The sequence below is a fragment of the Palaemon carinicauda genome, chromosome 7, assembly GCF_036898095.1.
Source record: "Palaemon carinicauda isolate YSFRI2023 chromosome 7, ASM3689809v2, whole genome shotgun sequence".
In the NCBI taxonomy this organism is placed as follows: domain Eukaryota; kingdom Metazoa; phylum Arthropoda; class Malacostraca; order Decapoda; family Palaemonidae; genus Palaemon; species Palaemon carinicauda.
Window position 1 is genome coordinate 16,552,800 of NC_090731.1, and position 21,718 is coordinate 16,574,517.

The 21,718-nt window shown below is 46.0% G+C and overlaps 1 long non-coding RNA gene across 2 annotated transcripts in view; it reads left to right on the forward strand.

Annotated features, from left to right (window-relative positions):
* Positions 1 to 14,487: 14,487 nt before the first annotated feature.
* Positions 14,488 to 21,718, forward strand: part of LOC137643492 (uncharacterized) — a 45,184-nt gene continuing 37,953 nt past the window's right edge. For both annotated transcript variants that reach the window (XR_011044963.1, XR_011044962.1), the window contains exon 1: positions 14,488 to 14,624. This is a non-coding gene — a long non-coding RNA (uncharacterized lncRNA). The remainder of the gene's footprint in view (positions 14,625 to 21,718) is intronic.

Consider the following 21,718-nt stretch of genomic DNA (forward strand, 5'->3'; position numbering starts at 1 on the left):
CCAGCAATGCTTTGAGATCACAAAAGGGACCAACTTTACCCTCCCTGAGTTTTGGGAAGAACATTTCCATATCGTCAGCTGCTTCTAAAGGATTGATAAATCATGGTAATGGGTCACTAAGAGAAGTTTTAATTCTGCACAGAGAAAACTGTGGCCTGAATGCATTCCTGAACATGATTTCAATGGATTTGAACTGATCCAAGAGACAGTTTTCTATGAAATTGTGTCAATGGGCAAGACAATGGGTTTGGAGTTGGACAAGGACAAAATCAACAACTTTCTAGACGTATAGCGGCCAGCTGATGAACGAGGAGCTATTGGAGTTGCATAAGGTGCTACAAGAGGTTCTGGAGAAGATTTCATCTGAGATGTGACAAACCACTTACTTCAAGTGAAACTAGGGAAATGTTAACAATATAGGAAACCCTACAAAATATAGTAGAAACACATTACCCAAATAAGGCTTTGGCTCGGTGAAGAGCAATTCTATTAACTTACAGTATGATGTTGCATTTCTATACAATTTTAAAGTAAAGACAAAAGCAGGCATATCTAGATAAGGTAACTGTGAAAGAAGAATTTGAGACTGTAAAGAAAGACAACAAAGTGTCCAAAAAGCATAATTAAAATACTGTAATTCTGTTAGGGACAGTGAATGCCATCAAAAGATAAAACTCATAATATCTTACCAGAAGTTCAAGGAGGGAGATTCTCCCTCCAAGCAGTACCCCACTCCAAATCCTCTTCTCTTGTTCCCCTCACGCCAGCTATGACTCTCCTCAAGAGTCAAGTGTGATCTAATTTGTCAACATATTTCTCTTTTTTGTGAATTATTAATTTGTATGCATATCTGATGTTAGGGGTTGTAATTATGTATTAATGGACTTGTTTTCTTATTTCTCATGGGAAATTTTTTTTTAGGTTTACTAGCAGTTTGTGTTGCGAGCAAGCTCCCTGACCAGATTGAACTTGTAAATCAAAGTACTTTACTTTTTAAAATAGTTTGTATTTTTCCTAACCATACAAGCTTGAGTCCTTCAATTGAAATATGACATCAGTGAAGATGGAAACTCAGCTGTTAAAAATTTATAACAAACTGACAGTAGTTACAGGTTGGTAGTGGCAAAGCCCTGCCCCACTGTCGGCTCACTGAGTATCCCCTTTGACCTTTGCCTAAGAGTTGCAGAGTGAATGAGGCAGGAAGCTAAGTTAGAGGACTCAGGTTTTTTGTATGGTTAGTAAAAATGTTAATTATTTCTCAAATTTGTGATTTATTACTACGCAGATACAAACCTTCATTCTTTAATAGGGAACTTATCCTTAGGAGGGAGGAAGTTTCTATGACCAAACTGCCTGCTGTAAAATCTTGGGATGTCGTTACACTTGGACCTAAAGAAGTGCAGGAGTGCTAACTCTCATTGACATCTATTGTTATAAAAGTGTTTAGGTGATAGATTAGGCTTCTGCTGATAGGTAGACAATCAATGGAGGAACCTATATCCTCACTGAAATATCTCACTAGAATGTTAAGTTAATATAGATGGATGGGTTTACAGTTGTGTCCATCTTCCCCTTGTCAGGAGGATAGGCAAAATCACTTCTACTTTAAGCAAAATAGAATAGTATCCGATATGTTAGCTTACCTGCATCAGTGTCCATTCTAGCAACATACCGTGTTGAATGCTGCAGCTCAAAGGAAGGGAAAGAGAGGATAAAGGCCAGACATTCTTGCTGTTATCCTAGACTGATGTCACGACCATTAGTATAAACGTGATGTTTTTTGTCCTTTGAGGAGCTAAGAGCACTACACTGCTTGCTGAGCTGTTACCATAGGTCTCAGGAAGATTGTGGGTACTATCCCATAGTTATGGGTTGTGAGCATAGTCTTGCAATTCCAGACTCCTGCTTGCAAAGCTTTCCCAACTGACTGGTTCCTTTTGAAGGCTAGATTAGCTCCTACTGCCCTGACTTCATGAGCATAAGCTTGGGATGGTTCTACTGGATCACTAGCCGATTGATGTTCTTGAGCTCTGATTATTGTGTTTCAAATCTAGAACGGGACTTTCCTCTTACACCTCCCTGTACTAATAAACAGGTTTGGAGTTATAGTGTGAAGTGTGAGAGTTCAGACACTGTCTTAGTACCCTCACAGAGAAACTACTCCTCCGAATCTTCAGTTGTCTCCAGCGATGAAATAGAAAAGGGTCATAAATGGTGGGTTTCTCAGTCTTCACTATGAATTAAGGCATGAAGGAAAATGAGGCTTTCCTCCAACTCTCGGTACTGTATGAGACACAGTATGACAATCCATAGATTTTGCTAACACATTTAGCTGAGACTAAGGCAAGCAAGAAAATTGTCTAGGGTAAGATCCTTGTCAGAGGCCCTCTTCAGGGGTTTACCTCACCTCTTCTTTTAAAGAGCTGAGAACTTTGGTGATGTCTAAAGCTAGTGGTGTGAGCTCTCTCGGAGGGCAGGACTGCTCAAGAATCCTCATTGTTGATGACAGATGCCATAACAAAGAGAGGTCTAGGCTTTTTAGCCTAAAGATGGGCTCAAGGCTGAGTGGTAGCCTTTCACTACTGAGACTGAAAGGCATATCTCTCTGTGTAAGAAGATGAGAACGTGCTACAGTCTGTAGAGAGGCTCTGGCCATAGAATGTCCCTTGCTACAGCACAGTACCAACAGCAGAAAATGGCCTAATTGACTTGGTAAACTACTTCTGATGACTTTCATAGGTCTTTGGACATCTACTTATAAAAAGCCTCTTGTTCGGAGGAGATGTTGGATAACCTCCATCCATGAAGTGACAGAGATGTCACCAAGCTGTGATGTCTCTGCAAGTGTGGTTGGCACAGAAGGTTTGGTCCAGCTGGGGAGTTAACTGGGTATGTTGGAAAACAACATCAGGGGGTCTGCTTGTGGCTATTTGAAGGCCACTAAGGTCATACTTAGATTTGGCATGTTCAAAATCCAGTTGACTATTCTTCTGATCAGATAGAGCAGTGAAAAGACATAAATGTCGAGGTTGTCCAATGGATCTTGCAAAGTGACCATGAGTGCTACTACCTGATCCATTACTAATAACCAGTAGATTGGGAATTTCCTGTTGAGACTCATTGCAAATAGGTCTTTCACTGGGGAAGCTCACAAAGTCAGGAGACCTTTTGCCACTTGAGGATGAAGACCCCCTCTGTGCCTACCACCTGTCCTTGGTGACTGAGCTTGTTGGCAATTACGTTCTTCCGGTTCAAAATGAACCTTGCCAAAAGGTTTACTGCATTCTCTGCCTTCAACAAGGGGGCTTGTCTTGGTAACTCACAGAGGCGTTGAGAGGTCACCCTTCCTTGTTTGTTGATGTAGGTCACCATGGTTATGTTTTCACTCATTAACGATACAGAGTAGTATAAAAGAAGTTATTGAAACAAAAGCAGAGCTAGAGGAGCTGTTTTCAGCTCTAGCAGATTGACATGCATGGCATTTTCCTCTGACCAAAGTCCTGCTGCAATCTGTCTTCCCAGTTGTGCACCCCAGCCTTCCTTTAATGCATCTGAGAATAGAGGCATATCCAGTAGTGGGCATTGTAGGAGTATTCCCTTTAAGAGTTTTTTTTTTTTTTTTGTCTCTTTATCACTGGTAAAAATACTCCCTTACTTCCTGTGTTACTGGGACTAACTGGTATTGGGAGTCTTTGGCTACTGACCAAAGCCTACTTATACGCCACTGCTCGTGTAGCCAACCTTGTAGTACAAGCTTTTCCAGGAAGACAGGTGGCTTAGAAGCTGTTGCCATTGTCACACTGGGAGTTGTGGCCTGTACAGGGATGGTTGCACTACTATCCTGAGTCTTTTGACACTTTCTTTGGAAGGGAACAGTTTCCCCAATACTATGTCTATTCTCATCCCCAGACAAACCCTCCTCTGCTGGGGCTTTAAGCTGCGTTGTGAAAAAAAAAAGAGATAAGTTCATCTCGTTGTTGAAGGAGCTGTTTCTGTGAGGAAGATTGGATCAGCCAATTGTCCAGGTATCAAAGATAAATACCTCTGGCATGAGCCCAACTTGAGACTACATTAAACACTTTAGTGAACATTTGAAAGGTGGTCAACAGATCAAAGCAGAGAACGTGAACTGGTAGACCTCCCCTCCAAGGATGAAGCAGATAAACTTCCTTGAGGACCAATCTACTGGTATTTAGGAGTACTACTTTATGCATCTCCTAGGTCTACTGAAAGTATATAGTTCTCCTTCTTAGCAGCTCGTACAGTACTTGCCGTCTCCATTTTGAATGGAGTTTGAAGTACTAACTCATTCAAAGCTGGGAGGTTGATGATTGGTCTACAACCTCCGTTAACTTCTCCACCATGAACAGGTGACTGTAGAAGCATGGAGACCCATCCTGGACGAGTTGTAGCATGCCCTTCTCTCGCATTCTTTCCACCTCCCCTAGGAACAAGCAAAGTAAGGCCCTATCCTTGACCAGTAGTCCAACTAGGAGGTTGCTTGAAGACAAACCATTGCTATTATGGCTTCCTTGTTCATTGTCTTGGAGGCAGAAAAGATTGTTGGTTATCCTCCCAGTCTTTTGATTGATGAACCCGAAATTAACTTTGTAACTGCTAGGACAATAGGGAGAGGAGAAAGGATAGCTTCCACTGGAATGTTAAACCTTCTCTGTCTGGACAGTGCAGGTAGTAAGATCTTGTTTGACATACGGGGATGGAGGGAATTACTTTGTCCAGAGACCTGATCATTGGTGCTATCTATGACCTCTTTTTCCAGTTCTAATCAAGGGCGTTCCAAGGAAGGTCTGGAATCTTGCAGTGCTCCAAAGAGCCAGTAAGTAGACATCTTTGCTCCTTTTACCAGTGCTCTGCTAGTTGAAGGGAATCGCATCATTCTGTGGGTTTGCTTGATGTTCTTTCTGGTTCAAGGACAGAGGCTGGAGAGTAGTATGTTGAGGCAGAAGGGTTCAGACTGTGCCTTTAGGTTTGAGGTGAACCCACCACTTTCCCACTTGCCTTGAGTGACAGACAGTCTACAGGACCACTGTATATGTCGGGAATTTCGACCCGATCAATCGAAATTCCCGCCATTTGACTCCGCCTACGACTACGTCAAATTGGAGGGAGAGGAGAAACTCGCGGGCGAATGAATGTAGTTCCAGACGTGAACGTTTAGAGCCAAAAAAGGAAACCACCTGGTAGGAAGGCGCTGAGACTAATAAAATCAATTGCTGGTAATTTAAGATTAGGAAAAATAAAGTCATTCTGTTGTAACATGTTAAAAAAATCCAATGTAGAAATTTAGGTTCAGGGCAAATTGCGCCAAAAAGGTGACGTCGGGGGTTGCAAGGATAGCTCGTCCTCTTTGATCCAACGTCCCCAACCGAAGTAAGTCCCCTCTAATTGTTATCTCTCCTCTCTACCTTGTGTACCAGGTTGGTTGTAGTAGAAGCTTGTGTGCAAGAAGTTTAGTTTTTTTATATCGCGGTTTAGTGTAGTGATCCTTGTGATTGGGGATCTGATTCCTGAGTTAAATAAGAATAGGGATATTTGGTGTGTGATTCGTTGTGTATTGAATTCGAATTGGCACTATTTTCAGTTTGTTAATGAGTCCGGTGTGGACTTTGTGCTTGAAGAGCACATGCTATATTACCTAGGGTCAGTCTTGTTTTTTTTTCAGTAAGTCTTGTGAATGCTTAAGAATGTTTGTCTTTATCAGAGTTTATTTTTGTAATAAAATTGTAAATTTTATCGCCGTATTTTAGTTAATTTCCTGGAGGGTTTTGGGAATCTTGCCCTTAAGGCCTTGCGATCCGCCCAGTACATCGGGCAGATTTAATTAACTGGTGAAAATCACGACATTTGGTCCTTCGAACCGGATCGCAAGCGCTTCCCAGAGCCGGACAGGACTAATTTAAAATATGAGCTTTTGAGAGAGAGAGAGAGAGAGAGAGAGAGACGAACAATTAAGGTCCTCTACGTCTCGATGTGCGATCGCCCACGTGGGTCAGTTCTTTGAGTCCCTTAACGTTAAATTATCCTTTTCTCCTTGCCTTGTCCAACCCCCCCAAACGTAAAGTAAAGTAATTAAGATGGCTGTATCCACGATCGTGCATATCGAGGCGTCGATGGGCCTACTGGAGGATTTGCTAAGCGAAACGCAAAGGGCACTGATTGAGACCTACTCCGAGTCCGTTTACCAGAATTTGGTAACGGAGTTGCAGGCAGAGGTCCGACAGCTTAAAGAGCTGTACAAAAACCAGAGAGTTAAATTAGAGTCTAGTATCGAAGCCCGAATTAGGCATATGTTAGGTGAAGCGACACGCGCTTCCACACTATTGTACAATAGAATAGATAAAGTGAAAGGCCCTTCAACGGGGAATGTTGCCCTCCCCAGGTTGAAGCCGCTGCCTCTCCCCACGTTTGAAGGGGAAGTGCAAGAGTACGCATCGTACCGTGAATTATTCACGATCCACGTGGATCGAAGAGCGGATTTAGACGAAGTGTCTAAATTCACGTATTTATTGGGGACGTTGGGCAAAGAGCCGCTCCGGATTATCAAATCTCTGAGTGTAACCGCCGCGAACTATAGTGTAGCATTAGATTTATTAGATAAGCAGTATGGCAACGTGCACCAAACACTCGTGATTCTGCACCGCAAGTTAGCAAACATCTTTGTGCCGTCACTAAACCCAGTAGAATTAAAAAGGTTCCGTTTTGAGTTAACTATAATTATTGAGCAAATCAAAAGACTTAGTACCAATGACTTAGGCCAGGGCATGGTCATGAGCCTCATTAATCAAAAACTGTCAGAGGGAAAACTATACCGCAAGGTGGTAGAGCATTTGAGGAAATGCGACTATACGTTGGACGAGTTTTTTGAGGCAATAGATTTCATAGTAAGAATGTTAGAAGACGATGCATTGCAGAGAGGCGACAGTCTTGAGAGTGACAAAAGACCAGACAGTAGTGTAAGACTGAAAACCCATCCCATCCACCAAAATTCCTGCCCATTTTGTAGCGAACGGCACCCGCCTCACGGATGTCGCCAAGTGACAGACGTAGCTGCTAGACGTCGCATTTTACTAAAAAGGGGTCTTTGTTTCAATTGCACGAAATCAGGCCATCGTAGCGATAAATGTCCCGTATCAAATTCCTGTAGAAACTGTAATGCTAAGCACCACACTGCGATTTGCGACGCGGGTAGACCGCAATCAATCCCTAGTCATAGTAATAGTCAATCAACAACGTCCCTCCCCGTAGTAAATGCGACGCCTGCACAGACCCAAAATGCCCCCCGTCCGTCTAAGGTTAAAGTAGAATCTAAGCCGTGCACGAGCGCAAAGATCGCGCAGAGGTCTGATGTGGACCTCCCATGCACTATCTTGCCAACAGCCATGGCAGGTATTCAACAAAGGCAAGGTAGTAAGCGAGTCCGCCTATTTCTCGACTCAGGAAGCCAGAGGAGCTTCATCTCTGCAAAAATTGCCCGTCAATTAGGCCTACCGGTGGTAGGAAGAGTATCCTTGAATATAGCTCCGTTTGGTTCCGAGGAAATAAGCGGCCAATACGATGTAGTAAGTTGCAGGGTTGAAATGGGGAAAAGAATCGTGCGTATGAAATTGGTGGCACACGAACACGTGGACGTCCCGATACATAACGTGGGTTATGTTAAAGTCAGACAGCATCTGTTGACCAAGGGAGTCACGTTAGCCGATCCAGCAAACCAATCAGATACCATGAAGAACGTTCACATATTAGTTGGGGCTGATTATTTAGGCTATTTTGTCATAGGTGTAGAAAAAGTAGATGGGATAAATCTTTTCTTAACGCATAATGGTATGTCCCCGTACGGGAAGGTGCCACAATGGCTGTTCCAAGGGGAAAAGGTCGAACAAGTAAGAACGTTGAGAGTGTGCAGAATCACGGACGAGCCATATCTGTATGATGTAGATGAGTGGTGGCGATTAGACCGTGTTGGTATCGCCCCATCTGAGCAATACACTGTTCGCGAGGCCGAGGCCGTGCGAAAGGTATCGCAAAGCGTTGTAAGAAAACCTGAGGGATATCAGGTTAGCCTACCATTCGGATCGGATGCTAGGCCAGAAACAAATTATCGTAACGCTATGGCGCAGTTGGAGTCGTTGCAGACAAAATTCAAAAAGGATAGGGAATATCTTGAACAATATCAGGGAGTGATAGATAAGTATCTCGAAGCAGGGTTTATATCAGAAGTGAAAAATCCCGTAGTGGAAGGTTATTACATGCCACACTTTGGTGTTAAGAAAGACAGCCGTACCACCCCCCTTAGAATCGTGTTCAATGCCTCTGCCAAGTCACAAGGTTGCAAGTCCTTGAATGAATGTCTTTTACCTGGGCCCAATTTGGTAGAAGTAGCATACAGTTTAATTATAAGGTTTAGGTTGAATCGATATGCCATGTTAGCCGACATAAGTAAAGCATTTCATCGTGTTTTGTTAGATCCTCGTGATGCCAAATACACACGATTTCTGTGGCGCAAGGCAGCTGGTCGAGCGCTTACCTTCGCCTTTAGAGTCGTGGTGTTCGGCATCACAGCTAGTCCATTTTTGTTACAGCAAATATTAAACTGTCATTTTAAAGAGGAAGGGCGCCCAGATTTAGTAAAATCTTTTTATGTTGATAATTATCTGGCCACGTTTGAAGATATAGAACATATGAGGCAAGAGCATGAGTCTGTTCATAACATCTTAAAAAGGGCGGGTATGCCCTTAGAAGGGTGGGCCAGCAATCACTTGGCCTTCGATAGCGAGAGACAGTGGAATGAGCCTGTGAGTGTGAACGTGCTCGGGCTGCGATGGGCCCGGGACGTGGACAGATTGTGTGTGAAAGAAAGCAAAAGGATCTGTGAGTTGGGGGAGGGATGGGTGCCCACGAAGCGTAGGGTACTTTCCCTATTAGTCTCCATATATGATCCGATAGGTTTGATAAGCCCATTATTTGTAAGGGGAAAGCTTTTCCTTCAACAACTATGGGAGGATAATGTAGGTTGGGATGATGTTTTAGGAAAAGAGAGGGCTAAAGAGGCAAGTGAATTGTTGAATGATTTGAAAGCGGTGAGCGACATCACCTTTCAAAGATCAATAGGAAAAAGAGGCTTACAACTTCATGTGTTCACCGATGCCAGCAGTAAGGCATATGGAGCAGTAGCATATACTAGGGACGAATGCAATCGGGTAAGTCTGGTAACGAGTAAAACCCGGATCACTCCGAAAGGGATGAGCAAGCTGACGATCCCTAAGCTAGAGTTGCTGGCCTTGTTGTTAGGCAGCAGACTAGCAAGAACGCTCAAGGATCTGATCGAGCCACGGGAAATAGTAATGTGGACCGACAGTAAGGTAACGTTGGCATGGGTAGCATCGCCCGATGCCAGGTCTAATAAAAATGTGTTTGTTTCTAACAGAGTGGCGGAAATTAATTTTATTCAGCAGGTTTGTAGTTTCAGTCTGAACCATGTCCCTAGTCAGCAGAACCCTGCCGATATCCTATCCCGAGGCGCAACGGCTCAACAATTGCAAGCTAACCCCCTGTGGAGGAACGGTCCAGAATTTCTCAGGACCACGGGAAGGCCTGTTCCTTGCGAGGAGGAAGATTTACTACATCAAACTCACGTAGTAGCGGCGGTGCAGGAGTTGAGGGAGGAGATGTGTCCTACCCCCCCAGGCGAGATTTGGGACGTCCTGAAGAGGGAAGTAGGGTTCCAATTCTTGTTACGAGTAGCCAGACTAGTTTTAAAGTTTGCTAAGATAGAACGGCATCCGTTCAGTATTGTTGTAAAATTAGAGCAAAAACATTATTTGCCTACTGTTTATGCCTACTTAGAGGGCGGAGTCAGACCCCCTCGTGAAGTTGCTAATTTTGCTAGACAATTGAATTTAGTTTTGGTAGATAATCTCATCTGCACCAGGGGACGAGTGTCCCATGTAGGAGAAACTGATCATTTAATTCTCTTGCCAGCCAAAGGGCATTTGGTTAGGATGTATCTAAATTATTTACATCAGTTACATTTGCATTGTGGGGTGAATACTCTAATAGGTATCTTTCGACAGAAATGTTGGGTGGCGGGTCTACGTTCCATTGCGAAGCGAACCGTGCGGCAATGCCCTGAATGCAAGCTGGCCTTCCAGCCTCTAACGAGACAGCCACCACCACCCCCCCTGCCAAAGGAAAGGATCACCCTCACAAAACCGTTCACGGCGGTCGGAGTGGACCACACAGCAGCTATACACACGGAAACACGGCCAGGGTATATACTTATCGTAACTTGCATGGCCAGCAGAACCGTGTACCTTGACTTCTGTCCCTCTTTGGAAGCAGAAGAATTCGTGTTGGCACTTAGACGGTTTAGCGCCACCCACGGTGCCCCACAGCTCATCATGTCCGATAACCATCAAACCTTCAAGGCTGCCAGCCACCTCCTGCAGGGACTTTATGAAGAGGATGAAGTCCAGCAGTTCCTGAGGAAAACTGGCATAAAGTGGCGGTTTCAGACGCCCCGTGCACCTTGGAAAGGTGGGTTCTTCGAGCGTTTGATAGGAGTAACGAAACGGACCCTCCAGATAGCCCTCGGAAAGAAGTACCTGCCGGACGCCCACGTGCTAACCCTCGTGAAAGAAGCAGAAGCAGTGGTGAATAATCGACCGCTCATGTACAGCGGTGACGAGCGCGAGGATGAAGTCCTCACCCCCTCCCATTTGATAAGAGGACACCAAGTCCACCTCATGGCCCCCATCTTACCGGACGACCATCTGAACGCAACCTTCACCTCTCGGAAGCTACGTGATCGTTACGTAAGATTGACAGATTCGCTCAAAGCCTTTAGGGAACGCTGGAGAAAGGAATACTTGAGTGCCTTGAGGGCCCGGCACGACAGTCGGCCCGGGGAACCCTCCAAGCTGCACCCCGGAGACATCGTGCTAGTGAAGCAGGACAATAAGAAGAGAGCGACTTGGCCACTGGGACGTGTCGTGGAGACGTATCCTGACGACAACGGAGTCGTACGCTCGGCGAAAGTGTTGTTTGAGGGTGTCGAATCGCTGCGAGCTGTCAGCCACCTGGTTCCCCTAGAAATAGCCCCCTCTGAGGATGACCATGAAGGAGACGACGGCGATGACGGAGAAGAGGGTGCTTACAGTTCGACAGCCGGAATGCCAGGGATAGCCGAGACGTCTGGGAACGACCGGGGTATGGCAACAGCTACGACAACTCAACAACCAGCCACAGGAACGGACGACAGCGACGAGGAAGGTGAGAACTATGCAGTTAGTGAAAGAAGTGAAAATGAAAATGAAACTGAATCAGAGCAGACGAACGCACAAAGACGTTCTGCACGCCCATTGAGAAGGGCTGCCGTGAAACAGCGAGAACTAATGGACTGTCTACTGAAAGGTGACGATATATAAAAAGTAGCTGCAAACTGTAAGTGAAAAGGGGGCGTGTTCTATCTGGAAGGTAGGGAGGGTGGAGTTTGTGAGGTGTGCGTGAATCTGCGGAGGTTGGAAGTGCTTAGGGGTGGAGTACGGGGACGGGATGGTCTCTCGTGCGTACAGACCGAGCGTTGCACAGAACCTGCCCCTCCCTCTTGTACTCCATTAAGTAACGGCCTGCATGTAGCAGCGCTATAGAAGTCTCGATTATTGTGAGTTGAGACAGACTGAATTTGAATTATTATGATTGTATTTCTGCCATTTTTTTGAATTGTCTTAGGCCCATTGCCTAATTGTCGTTGCACTTGAATTATTATGATTGTATTTCTGCCATTTTTTGAATTGTCTTAGGCCCATTGCCTAATTGTCGTTGCACTTGACTTATTATGATTGCATTTCTACCATTTCTTGAATTGTCTTAGGCCCATTGCCTAATTGCTTGCCAATTGAATTGTAAAATGTGTACATATCACTTATTTCTGCTGTTCCTTATGTGTATTACACGAGTGCTTTAGAATTGCTAGGCCCATTGCCTATTTTGATCTGTTATATGACTGTATATTATTGATTGTGTTTATTACCCCGGGGTAACATTGCTGTAGTATATTGTGCGTACTCTGTTCGAGTCGTTGCGGAGCGCTACGCAGCGAGCCTAACAGAGTCTCGGAGTAAGCCACTCCCCTCACCCCGAGTCTAGCTCCATCCAATTGACCGACGTTTCATCGCTCCTTATTTTGGGGCGTGGAGGATGTCGGGAATTTCGACCCGATCAATCGAAATTCCCGCCATTTGACTCCGCCTACGACTACGTCAAATTGGAGGGAGAGGAGAAACTCGCGGGCGAATGAATGTAGTTCCAGACGTGAACGTTTAGAGCCAAAAAAGGAAACCACCTGGTAGGAAGGCGCTGAGACTAATAAAATCAATTGCTGGTAATTTAAGATTAGGAAAAATAAAGTCATTCTGTTGTAACATGTTAAAAAAATCCAATGTAGAAATTTAGGTTCAGGGCAAATTGCGCCAAAAAGGTGACGTCGGGGGTTGCAAGGATAGCTCGTCCTCTTTGATCCAACGTCCCCAACCGAAGTAAGTCCCCTCTAATTGTTATCTCTCCTCTCTACCTTGTGTACCAGGTTGGTTGTAGTAGAAGCTTGTGTGCAAGAAGTTTAGTTTTTTTATATCGCGGTTTAGTGTAGTGATCCTTGTGATTGGGGATCTGATTCCTGAGTTAAATAAGAATAGGGATATTTGGTGTGTGATTCGTTGTGTATTGAATTCGAATTGGCACTATTTTCAGTTTGTTAATGAGTCCGGTGTGGACTTTGTGCTTGAAGAGCACATGCTATATTACCTAGGGTCAGTCTTGTTTTTTTTTCAGTAAGTCTTGTGAATGCTTAAGAATGTTTGTCTTTATCAGAGTTTATTTTTGTAATAAAATTGTAAATTTTATCGCCGTATTTTAGTTAATTTCCTGGAGGGTTTTGGGAATCTTGCCCTTAAGGCCTTGCGATCCGCCCAGTACATCGGGCAGATTTAATTAACTGGTGAAAATCACGACAGTATACCTCTGAAGAACTTACGCAGAAACAGCGGGATTGCCTTTGAACTGAATCGTCCTTGGCACGAGTTGTCATGGTTATAGGAGAATTCCCATGATGAGCTCTTGGGGAATCTAGTACTTTTCTCTCTGCTCTGTCTTAAACTTCTTGGGATCTCTCTCTAGACAGGGTTCTTGCCTTAGGTAGGAGATCGCTCGGGGAAAGCAGGATAAAACGCGATTATTTACGACTGATATAAAAGGAAAGATTAATTGAAAACACACCATTAACTAAAGGAAATAGTTTAATATTTTTGTAACTATTATAAAACCCTATTTTGGGGTATGTTTTAAGATTTCTAGATTTTTTTTAGTTCCGATTAGGACAATATTTTCCAATAAAAAGTACTTTTTTTCCATGGGAAAACTCCCGTTTTCTTCAAAAATTGATAGAGAATAAAAGAAAACTGGTAATCTACTCCTCAAATATTCATAGAAAATGGTAGTGTTACTGTATATAGGATATTAAAATAAATATGTTTCACTGGAATATTTTAATAGGTACCGTGGTCAGAAAAAGAATTGCTTACTGAACTGAATGTGCTTGCGTAAATATAATGCACAAAGGATTTTTTAGCAATGGGACATATTGTTTTCCGTAAAAGTACTATTCAAAACGAATATATGTCCAAATCTTACTGGCATTTTAATGTTTATTTTTCATATAAGTTAATTTATGAATCATTCAAGGTAGCCTCTCTCTCTCTCTCTCTCTCTCTCTCTCTCTCTCTCTCTCTAAGCTATTCAAGCATCCTGTGTACATAGCTTTAAAGCGAAAACATTCAAAGTTACTGATATAAGGCCATATTATTATGAAAAATAACCATCCAAAAAGCTCTCTCTCTCTCTCTCTCTCTCTCTCTCTCTCTCTCTCTAAGCTATTTCAATATTCTACAGAACTTTGAGCTGAGACATAAACTAATGATATAAGGCCATATTATTCCGAAAAACATTTTTTTTTTGTGTACAAAAAGTACACTAACGGGATATATGTATTATTTCATATTTAGTCAAGCTATAGAATATGGAATGAAATGCATATTAGTAGTAAAAATGCCAATGAAGTCAGACTAAGATTATAATAAAAAGTATTATTTTAATTTATTTCGTAAAGGTTAGTTGTGGTCTACTTTAAAAAAATAGATTATTGTGCTTTCTATTTTGTACACAAGAATCTCATCTCTCTTCTTTCGAAGTCTTTCTATATACCTTTCAATAATAATAATTTATTCTGTTAATATCAACCTCATTACTGCTAGTTCCAGCTCCAGTTTATACCAATAATTCAGTTTATTTTAATTAAATGAGATGGTCAAGATGACTGAGAGTGGGGGATAAATTTGTGAAAAAACTAATTTTGGTGAACATTGCTGGAACCATTTTGGCTCTCTCCCTATCATAGATGTCATTGTGTGACTGCAAGCAATTGTTATAATTGAAATTATCTCACAGTAATGTCCTCCGTCCTTCAGTTGTTGTTCGTCCCAGGCATCAAAGAGTTTTTATAAATATAATGAACTGTTATGTGCAATCTTCCGTATTCCGATACTGAGAAGAAGGTAATAACTTCATTGATATCAAGTGATTTTCCATTTAAGGTGGCTTCTCTTTTGGTGTGAAACTAGCCTGATAAAAGTTTATTTTATAGGGGAAGCCTATGTTTTTTATTGAGGTATAGACACTTAATGTTAGATTAGGCTGTGAAGCCTTTATATATCAGCTGCCAGTTCTACCAGCGAGCATAAAACACGGACACTAATTAACCTACTCTTTCGGTATTATTGTACCGTATTACAGGGCAATGTAACCAAGGAAAACTACTATTTTCTATAGAAAAAATTCCGCTATCATCATACAGAACATATAGGTGGCCGCTATCATACACACACCCCTAGGCCTATTCTCAGAGTTCTGCCAAGCTTACCATTTCTACCATTAGCATACCGACCCTTACCTTACCTACCCACCCTTACTTTACCCTATATTAGCTAATCTGGTATTATTACAATTCCAACCATATTCAGATACCTATTTTTTTTTCACTTGATAGTTTTTGAGATGATTAATATAAAAAGTTACTTGAATCTTCCGCAAAATAGGGGTTACGGAAATATTTGCTGATGAAGTTTGTATAATTGATAATTAACGCTAAGATACTAGTCCACGGTGCTCAGGCACGTAGCTAAACATAGTTCGCTTGACAGAACATAGGAGCAGTGAGATAATGTTTAATCACATTGAATCGAGCATATGGAAAAGCTTAAACCAACAAATAATTAGCTCAATTAATTAGTCAGGCATTTGGAATAATATTATGATGGAGACTGCTACGAACGACTCTACTCCATAGAAAATAGGATGGAAAACACGTTTTCTATGCATCCGGAAGTCTGGTAAACAAAATCCCCAGAGTTTTGACCGTATTTCATATTATTATTCTGATTTTGATTATGGTAGCATTTTTATTATGATGATTGGTGCGTTTAGGTTAGACAGCTTCTCTTATTTCACCCGATTTCTGTATTCCACCCTAAAACCCCAATTTCCTGCTGTGGAACCCCAGCATTGTAGTTAATAATGGGGTCTTGTATCTTTTAATCTGAAATTATTTGCAGCAGAACTAAAGGTCAAATTGGTTGAAAACACACTTTTTAAGCTAGAAAAAAATATATTTTCTAATTAGATGTGCAAATTTGGATGAAACTGCAATTTTACGGGTGTAACGTATTGAGTTTTGCCAAAAATTCTGATTCATTAAAGTTTTTTAAGTTGATTATTGGGCTTATAGCCATACAGTGAAGATAACTGTCAAAAGGGTTCGTATAAAACTGCTTAAATCATTTCCTTCAGATTTCCTTCAGCCATGACTGTATCAACCATAACCTTGTCTAGATGAAAAAAACATTGATTATTAAATGTAGGTCTCATTGCTTGGAAGTTACAGAAAATTATTGCCAAGATTAATTGTATTGAAGAAGAAGAAGAAAAAGAATTGTAATTTGTGGGGATCATCATTGGCATTCAAGTGAATAAATCAAAGTTTTGGAGGAAAAAATATAATATTGGGAGACCTTTTTTTGGTATGTATATGTATGGTGGCATAGAGCAAGAGACCAAAACTTATTAATGACTCCACTTGGTGAGTAATTAAAGAATATTAATACTTTTATGGCCAAGAAATAACATTTTATCAAGCTCAAGTGGGTAAGGATTTTGCTAGTGAGGGGTATACGTATCTTTGTTAATCAATACGAACTCTTTGTAGATCCTGATACTGATGCATATACCCAGAATATTGAGATGCTACGATCAGATATGGAGATCATTTATGTTCATTCACCAGGTAAAAATATCTTTGTTCCATAACCGAAATACAAACCACGCTATTTACATAGGGTTTACTTTCGGCATAGCTGAAATGACGAGCCATTAGATTTTTAACGAGGGTTAACTACACCCCGCTAGTTAGCAGGGGGTAGGGAAGGGGTAGCTTGCTACCCCTCCCCCCCCCACACACCTGTGAGTTGTCTCACTTCACTTTTGGCTCGGACGAAAGACAGACGTTGCTGTTTTCGTCCTTGTTAATGACAGCCTTAATTTGTTTTGTGTGTTTGGAAGTTAGCCTCGACCGTTGTCATCGTTATGCGCAAGTGCCCTGGACTCGCTGGCCGCCCTTGTGGGACCTTCATGTCAGCGGAGGACATCGATCCTCACACCCTTTCCCCGCAGTGCCGAGGCCGACGGTGTGATAGGGAGAATACGTGCAGTGAGTGTAGGGAGTGGTCTGCTTCCCAGTGGGAGAAGTTCGGCCGCCGGCGTAAGAAGAAGTCCAAGAGAGACCGTTCTCCTTCGGGGGCAACCTTGAAGAAGGAAGGCTCTGAGGACTCCTCTTCCGCCGCCCGAACCTCTTCCGAAGCTCCCACTCGATCGGTCTCTCGTGAGAGACTGCCGAGTGGTAGCGCAGGCCCTAGTGGTGTTTCCCGACCTCGGGGTGCGGGAGAAGGCGTTGCCTCCCTTAGCGTGGCAGCTCCCTCTTCTCCTCCGGGGGAGGATAATTTGGAATATGATGAATATGACCAAACTGTGTCTAATAATGATTTGTTCCAGCTTTGGGCTTCCTTGGGGCTTAAGGGCTCGCCCTCCAAGGAAGCCCTGTTTGACCTGATCCAGTTGGGGGCTGCGGTCAAACAGTCGCCGGTAATACCGGAGGTATTCCCTTCGGATTTTGTCGGCACTGTTTTGGCTGAGCCTTCCGACGGGTCTGGTCAAACCCTTGATACTGCTCCTGTTGCAGACGTTGCTGATGGCTCTCCGCCCCCCTCCGAAGATCCTCTGAGGGGGGAGGTGAGTCCCACGGTCTCTCCTGCGGGCGGGTCTCCCCCTCGGGGGAGCGCGCTGACAGAGACTCCTCTTCGGAGGACTGATGACCCGGACGCCCTTCCTCGTGGTCGTATTCGACGTAAGGCCCGTCGGCCTCTTCGCAGCAGAGGACTTCCTTCTCCCTATAAGGGAATTAGGAGGCGCCTCTTTGGGTCGTCCTCTCCTGATCCTCCCCCTAAGGAGGACCCCCCCGTCAGGAGCAGCCCGTCACAGCAGCGCCCCTTGACCTCTCCGCGGATCGTTCGCGATCCCCTACGCCTGCCAGACCTTCCGCCCTGCCTTCTCCGTTCCTGGCTGCAGATGCGATTTGGGCGCCTTCTCACCCTGTTATCCAACAGGCTCCAATCCCTTCGGGGAAAAGGGACTCTACTCATGGTGTGGTTAAGTCCCTTGCGCGTCAAGGTTCCCCTGCGCACCCTCCTGCGCGTTCGCGTGCAGTAGCGCTCAAGCGCTCCCCAGAGTTACAGTCTTAAGACTTAACTCTCCAGCGCTCTCCTGCTCGGCAGCGATCACCTGCTCGCCAGCGCTCTCATGCGCGGCAGCGATCACCTGCTCGCCAGCGCTCTCCTTCTTGCAGGTCTCCTGCGAAGCAGCGCCCTCATGTTCCTGATGTGCGCAAGGCGCACCCACGTTCTCCTGAGCGCCATCGTTCTCCTGTGCGCAGCCGCGCTACTGCTCTACCTGTTCCTGATGTGCGCCCAGCGCGCCAACGATCATTACCGCGTCCACAATCGCCTGATCTGGACTTAGGCAAGGGTACCATCCCGTCGCCTCGTCCTCGCGCCCCTGCGGGCCCTTCTGCTCCGGCTCAACAGCGAGCTAAAGCTCCTGTTCGCGAGCGTTCGCCTGCGCGTTCGTCTTCGTCCACCTCTTCAGATGTGCGCAGTAATCTTACTGCACGCTAACGTTCTCCTGCGCGTTCACGCGATCACTCACTTGTGCGCAAGCGCTCTCCTGAGCGCCATAGCCCTCTTAAGTCTGATCGCCACAGGTCTCCGACTCGCCCGCGCGATAAATCGTCTGTTCATGGTACGCGCCGTCGTTCTCCGGAGTACACGCGACGTCGCTCGGCATCGCGCCAGCGTTCTCCAACGCGCCAGCGCTCTCCGCCTGGCAAACGCTCGCCAAGTCGCTCGCGACTTTTTTCGCCTGATCATCGCCGTTCTCCTACGCGCCGCCGACGATCGCCTAGTGCTCAGCGCACACCTTCACCTGCGCGGTCTCGTGCTCCTTCACGTGCGCGCCAACGCGTTCCCTCGCTAACGCGACCGCTCGCCAACACGCCATCGTGTCCTTTCGCCTGCGCGCCCACGCGCCACCTCGCCCGCGAGCGAACACTCCCGCGCTTCGGAAATCGCCTGCGCACGTTTCCTTGAACGCCTTTTCGGGTGAGAACCACCGCGATCCCCATTCACGCAGGGATCATCAGCGCGGCCAACCGACAGGGACACGGACTTCCAGATCAGCCTTTGGATCGCCGCTGCGCAAGCGTAGGATTACCTACCAGGACCAGGACCAGGAAGGATCTACGGAGAGGTCCATGCAACACACTTTTTCCTCTTCTTTTCAGGCAGGCCCTGTGGTGTCCACTCCGAAGGGTCAGGAGATCCCCTTCCCTCCAGCGGGGATAACTGACACTGCGTCAGTTACTCGTCAGCCTTGGTTCCGTCACATTATGAACGCAGTGGTTCAGGCTGTGAAGCCTGCCCTCGTTGATATGGGACTTAAACCAACGGCAGGCTCATGCCCGCTGAAGAGGAGAGGAGAGGAGTGGACTTCGTGGTGACTTCTCCTCGGGAGAAGTTGGCTCCCAAGAGGTCGGTCAGGAGGACTCCTACGCCTTCTCCTACGCGTGCTGTTTCTCCTTCTCCTGTGGACGAGGTATCTCCTTCCTCAGGAGAGTCCAGCGAGGCAGGGTTGTCTCCCACGGCACCAATGGGAGGAACCCCTCCTTTTCGGAGAGAAGCTGCTCGCGAGGAAGCCCCCTTCCGGACCTCTTTGCTGGAGTCCTGTATTCCTCCTAGGAGGGAGCCCAAGGACTCCAAGACGATTCCTAAATCGTCATCCAGGATACGTCCAGAGCCAACTAGACCCCGGGAGGACATCCTCGTATCTCCCCAAGATGAGCCTTTGGGGACCGGAGACTTAGCTGCCAGTCCGCAAGGAGGAGACCAGTTCGAGTTGGAACACGCTTTCTGGCAGGTCCTAGGCTTGATGAGGCAACTCAACAAGTTTAAGGACCCGGAGACTGCCCCTCATGAGGGCAAGGACACGGTGCTAGACCAAGGCTACGGCACCCAGAAACCCCCTAAGTCCAGCGCAGCTTTGCCCTGGTCCAAAGGGGTGAAATGGGCCAGGGACAGGGTCGAAGCCCAGCTCTCCGAGCTCGCCTCCTCCGGTCGTTCTTCTGCCGGGTTCAAACTCCTCCCGCCTCCTCAAGTACATCAGAGGAGGTACTTTGAGATCATGGGGGAGTCCAGTATGGCCCTTCCACTCCATCACTCCGTGGAAGAGCTGACCAGGGGAACTCCTCTCGAGAAGCTCTCCGCCCGGCAGGTGACGTTCTCGGCGTCGGAGATCCTGAACCTAGAGAAGGTCGCAAAGAGTGCCATGCAGGCAACTTCGTGGCTGGACGTTTGGCTGGGATCTCTGGGCATCCTATTGTGCTCTGAGGATCTGTCCAAGGAGAGCAATAGGAAGGCTTTGGAGACCTTCCTCCTCTCGGGCACGCGTTCGATCGAGTTCCTCGCTCACCAGGCGGCTAACCTGTGGGCTAACTCGATCCTCAAGCATCGCGACGCAGTGACCTAGAGGTTCCATCCGAAGGTCCCCGCCGTGGACGTCTGCAGGCTCAGGCACTCCTCCATTACTGAGAGGGATCTGCTTGAGCCCAAGGACATAGAACGAACAGTCGAGAGGTGGAGGAGATCGAAACAAGATTCTCTCCTCCAGAGGGCCCTGACATCTTGGCCCTACAAGCCTCCGGCACCTCAACAGCAACAGCAGCCTCGCAAGACACTGAAGCAGGGTCCGGCAGCTAAGACAGGGGTGTCTAAGCCGCAGCCCTTTCAGACCAAGGACAGAAGGCGCGGCAAGTCCTCTAGGGGAGGTAAGAATCCTAGAGGCAGCGGCCGAGGCCGCAAGCGCTAGGATTAGCAATCCCCCTCGCGTGTCCACCTGTGGGGGGATGCCTGAAAAGTTGCGTACACAGGTGGCAGCAACTACGGTTGTGGCTTACATCTGAGGTGGTCCGAAGTCCACTCGGTCACACTTTTGGCTCGCTTCATTCCAGGCAAGAGGAATGTGCTCGCCGACAGTCTGAGCAGAACGACGCAGATAGTGAGTACCGAATGGTCTTTGGATCCTCAGATAGCCAACAGTCCTGACTTTGTGGGGTTCCCCGACAGTAGATCTGTTCGCGACAGCCTTGAATTTCAAGCTGCCCCTGTACTGATCTCCAGTCCTGGACCCCAAGGCTCTCTGGCAAGATGCTTTTCAGCAGAGGTGGGACAACATCGACGTTTACGCCTTCCCACCATTCTGTCTGATGAGAAGGGTGCTCAACAAGACCAGACTATCGGTCAATCTCTCCATGACTCTTGTAGCTCCGCTGTGGCATCACGCGGAATGGTTCCCGGACCTTCTGCAGCTCCTGACGGAGCTTCCGAGGGAACTCCCCCCACGATACGAGCTACTCAGACAACCACACTGCAACATCTTCCACAAGGCCGTAGCGTCGCTTCGGCTTCACGCCTGGAGACTATCCAGCGTCTCCTCACGGAGAGAGAATTTTCGCAACAGGTTGCGGACAGGATGTCTCGCCACCTACGCAAGTCCTCTATCGGAGTCTACCAGGCGAAGTGGAAAGTCTTCTGTGGTTGGTGTCGTGGGAGGGGTATCTCTCCACTCGATGCCACTATTCCAGCAATAGCGGAGTTTCTTGTGTATTTATGAGAGGAAATGCGCCTTTCAGTTCCAGCGGTGAAAGGGTATCGCTCAGCCTTAAGCCTGGCGTTTAGGCTGAAAGGAGTGGACATTTCCTCTTCGTTAGAACTTTCTCTACTCATACTGTACGCAGCTATGAGCTTACCTGCCCTCAGTCAGAAGTAAGACCTCCTCCTTGGAATGTGGTTCAGGTCCTCAGGGCTCTGAAGAGAGCCCCGATTGAACCATTACGCCAGGCGTCTGATCGCCACCTGTCTTGGAAGACGGCTTTCCTGCTCGCTTTGGCCTCGGTCAAGCGGGTCAGTGAACTTCATGGTCTTTCTTACGA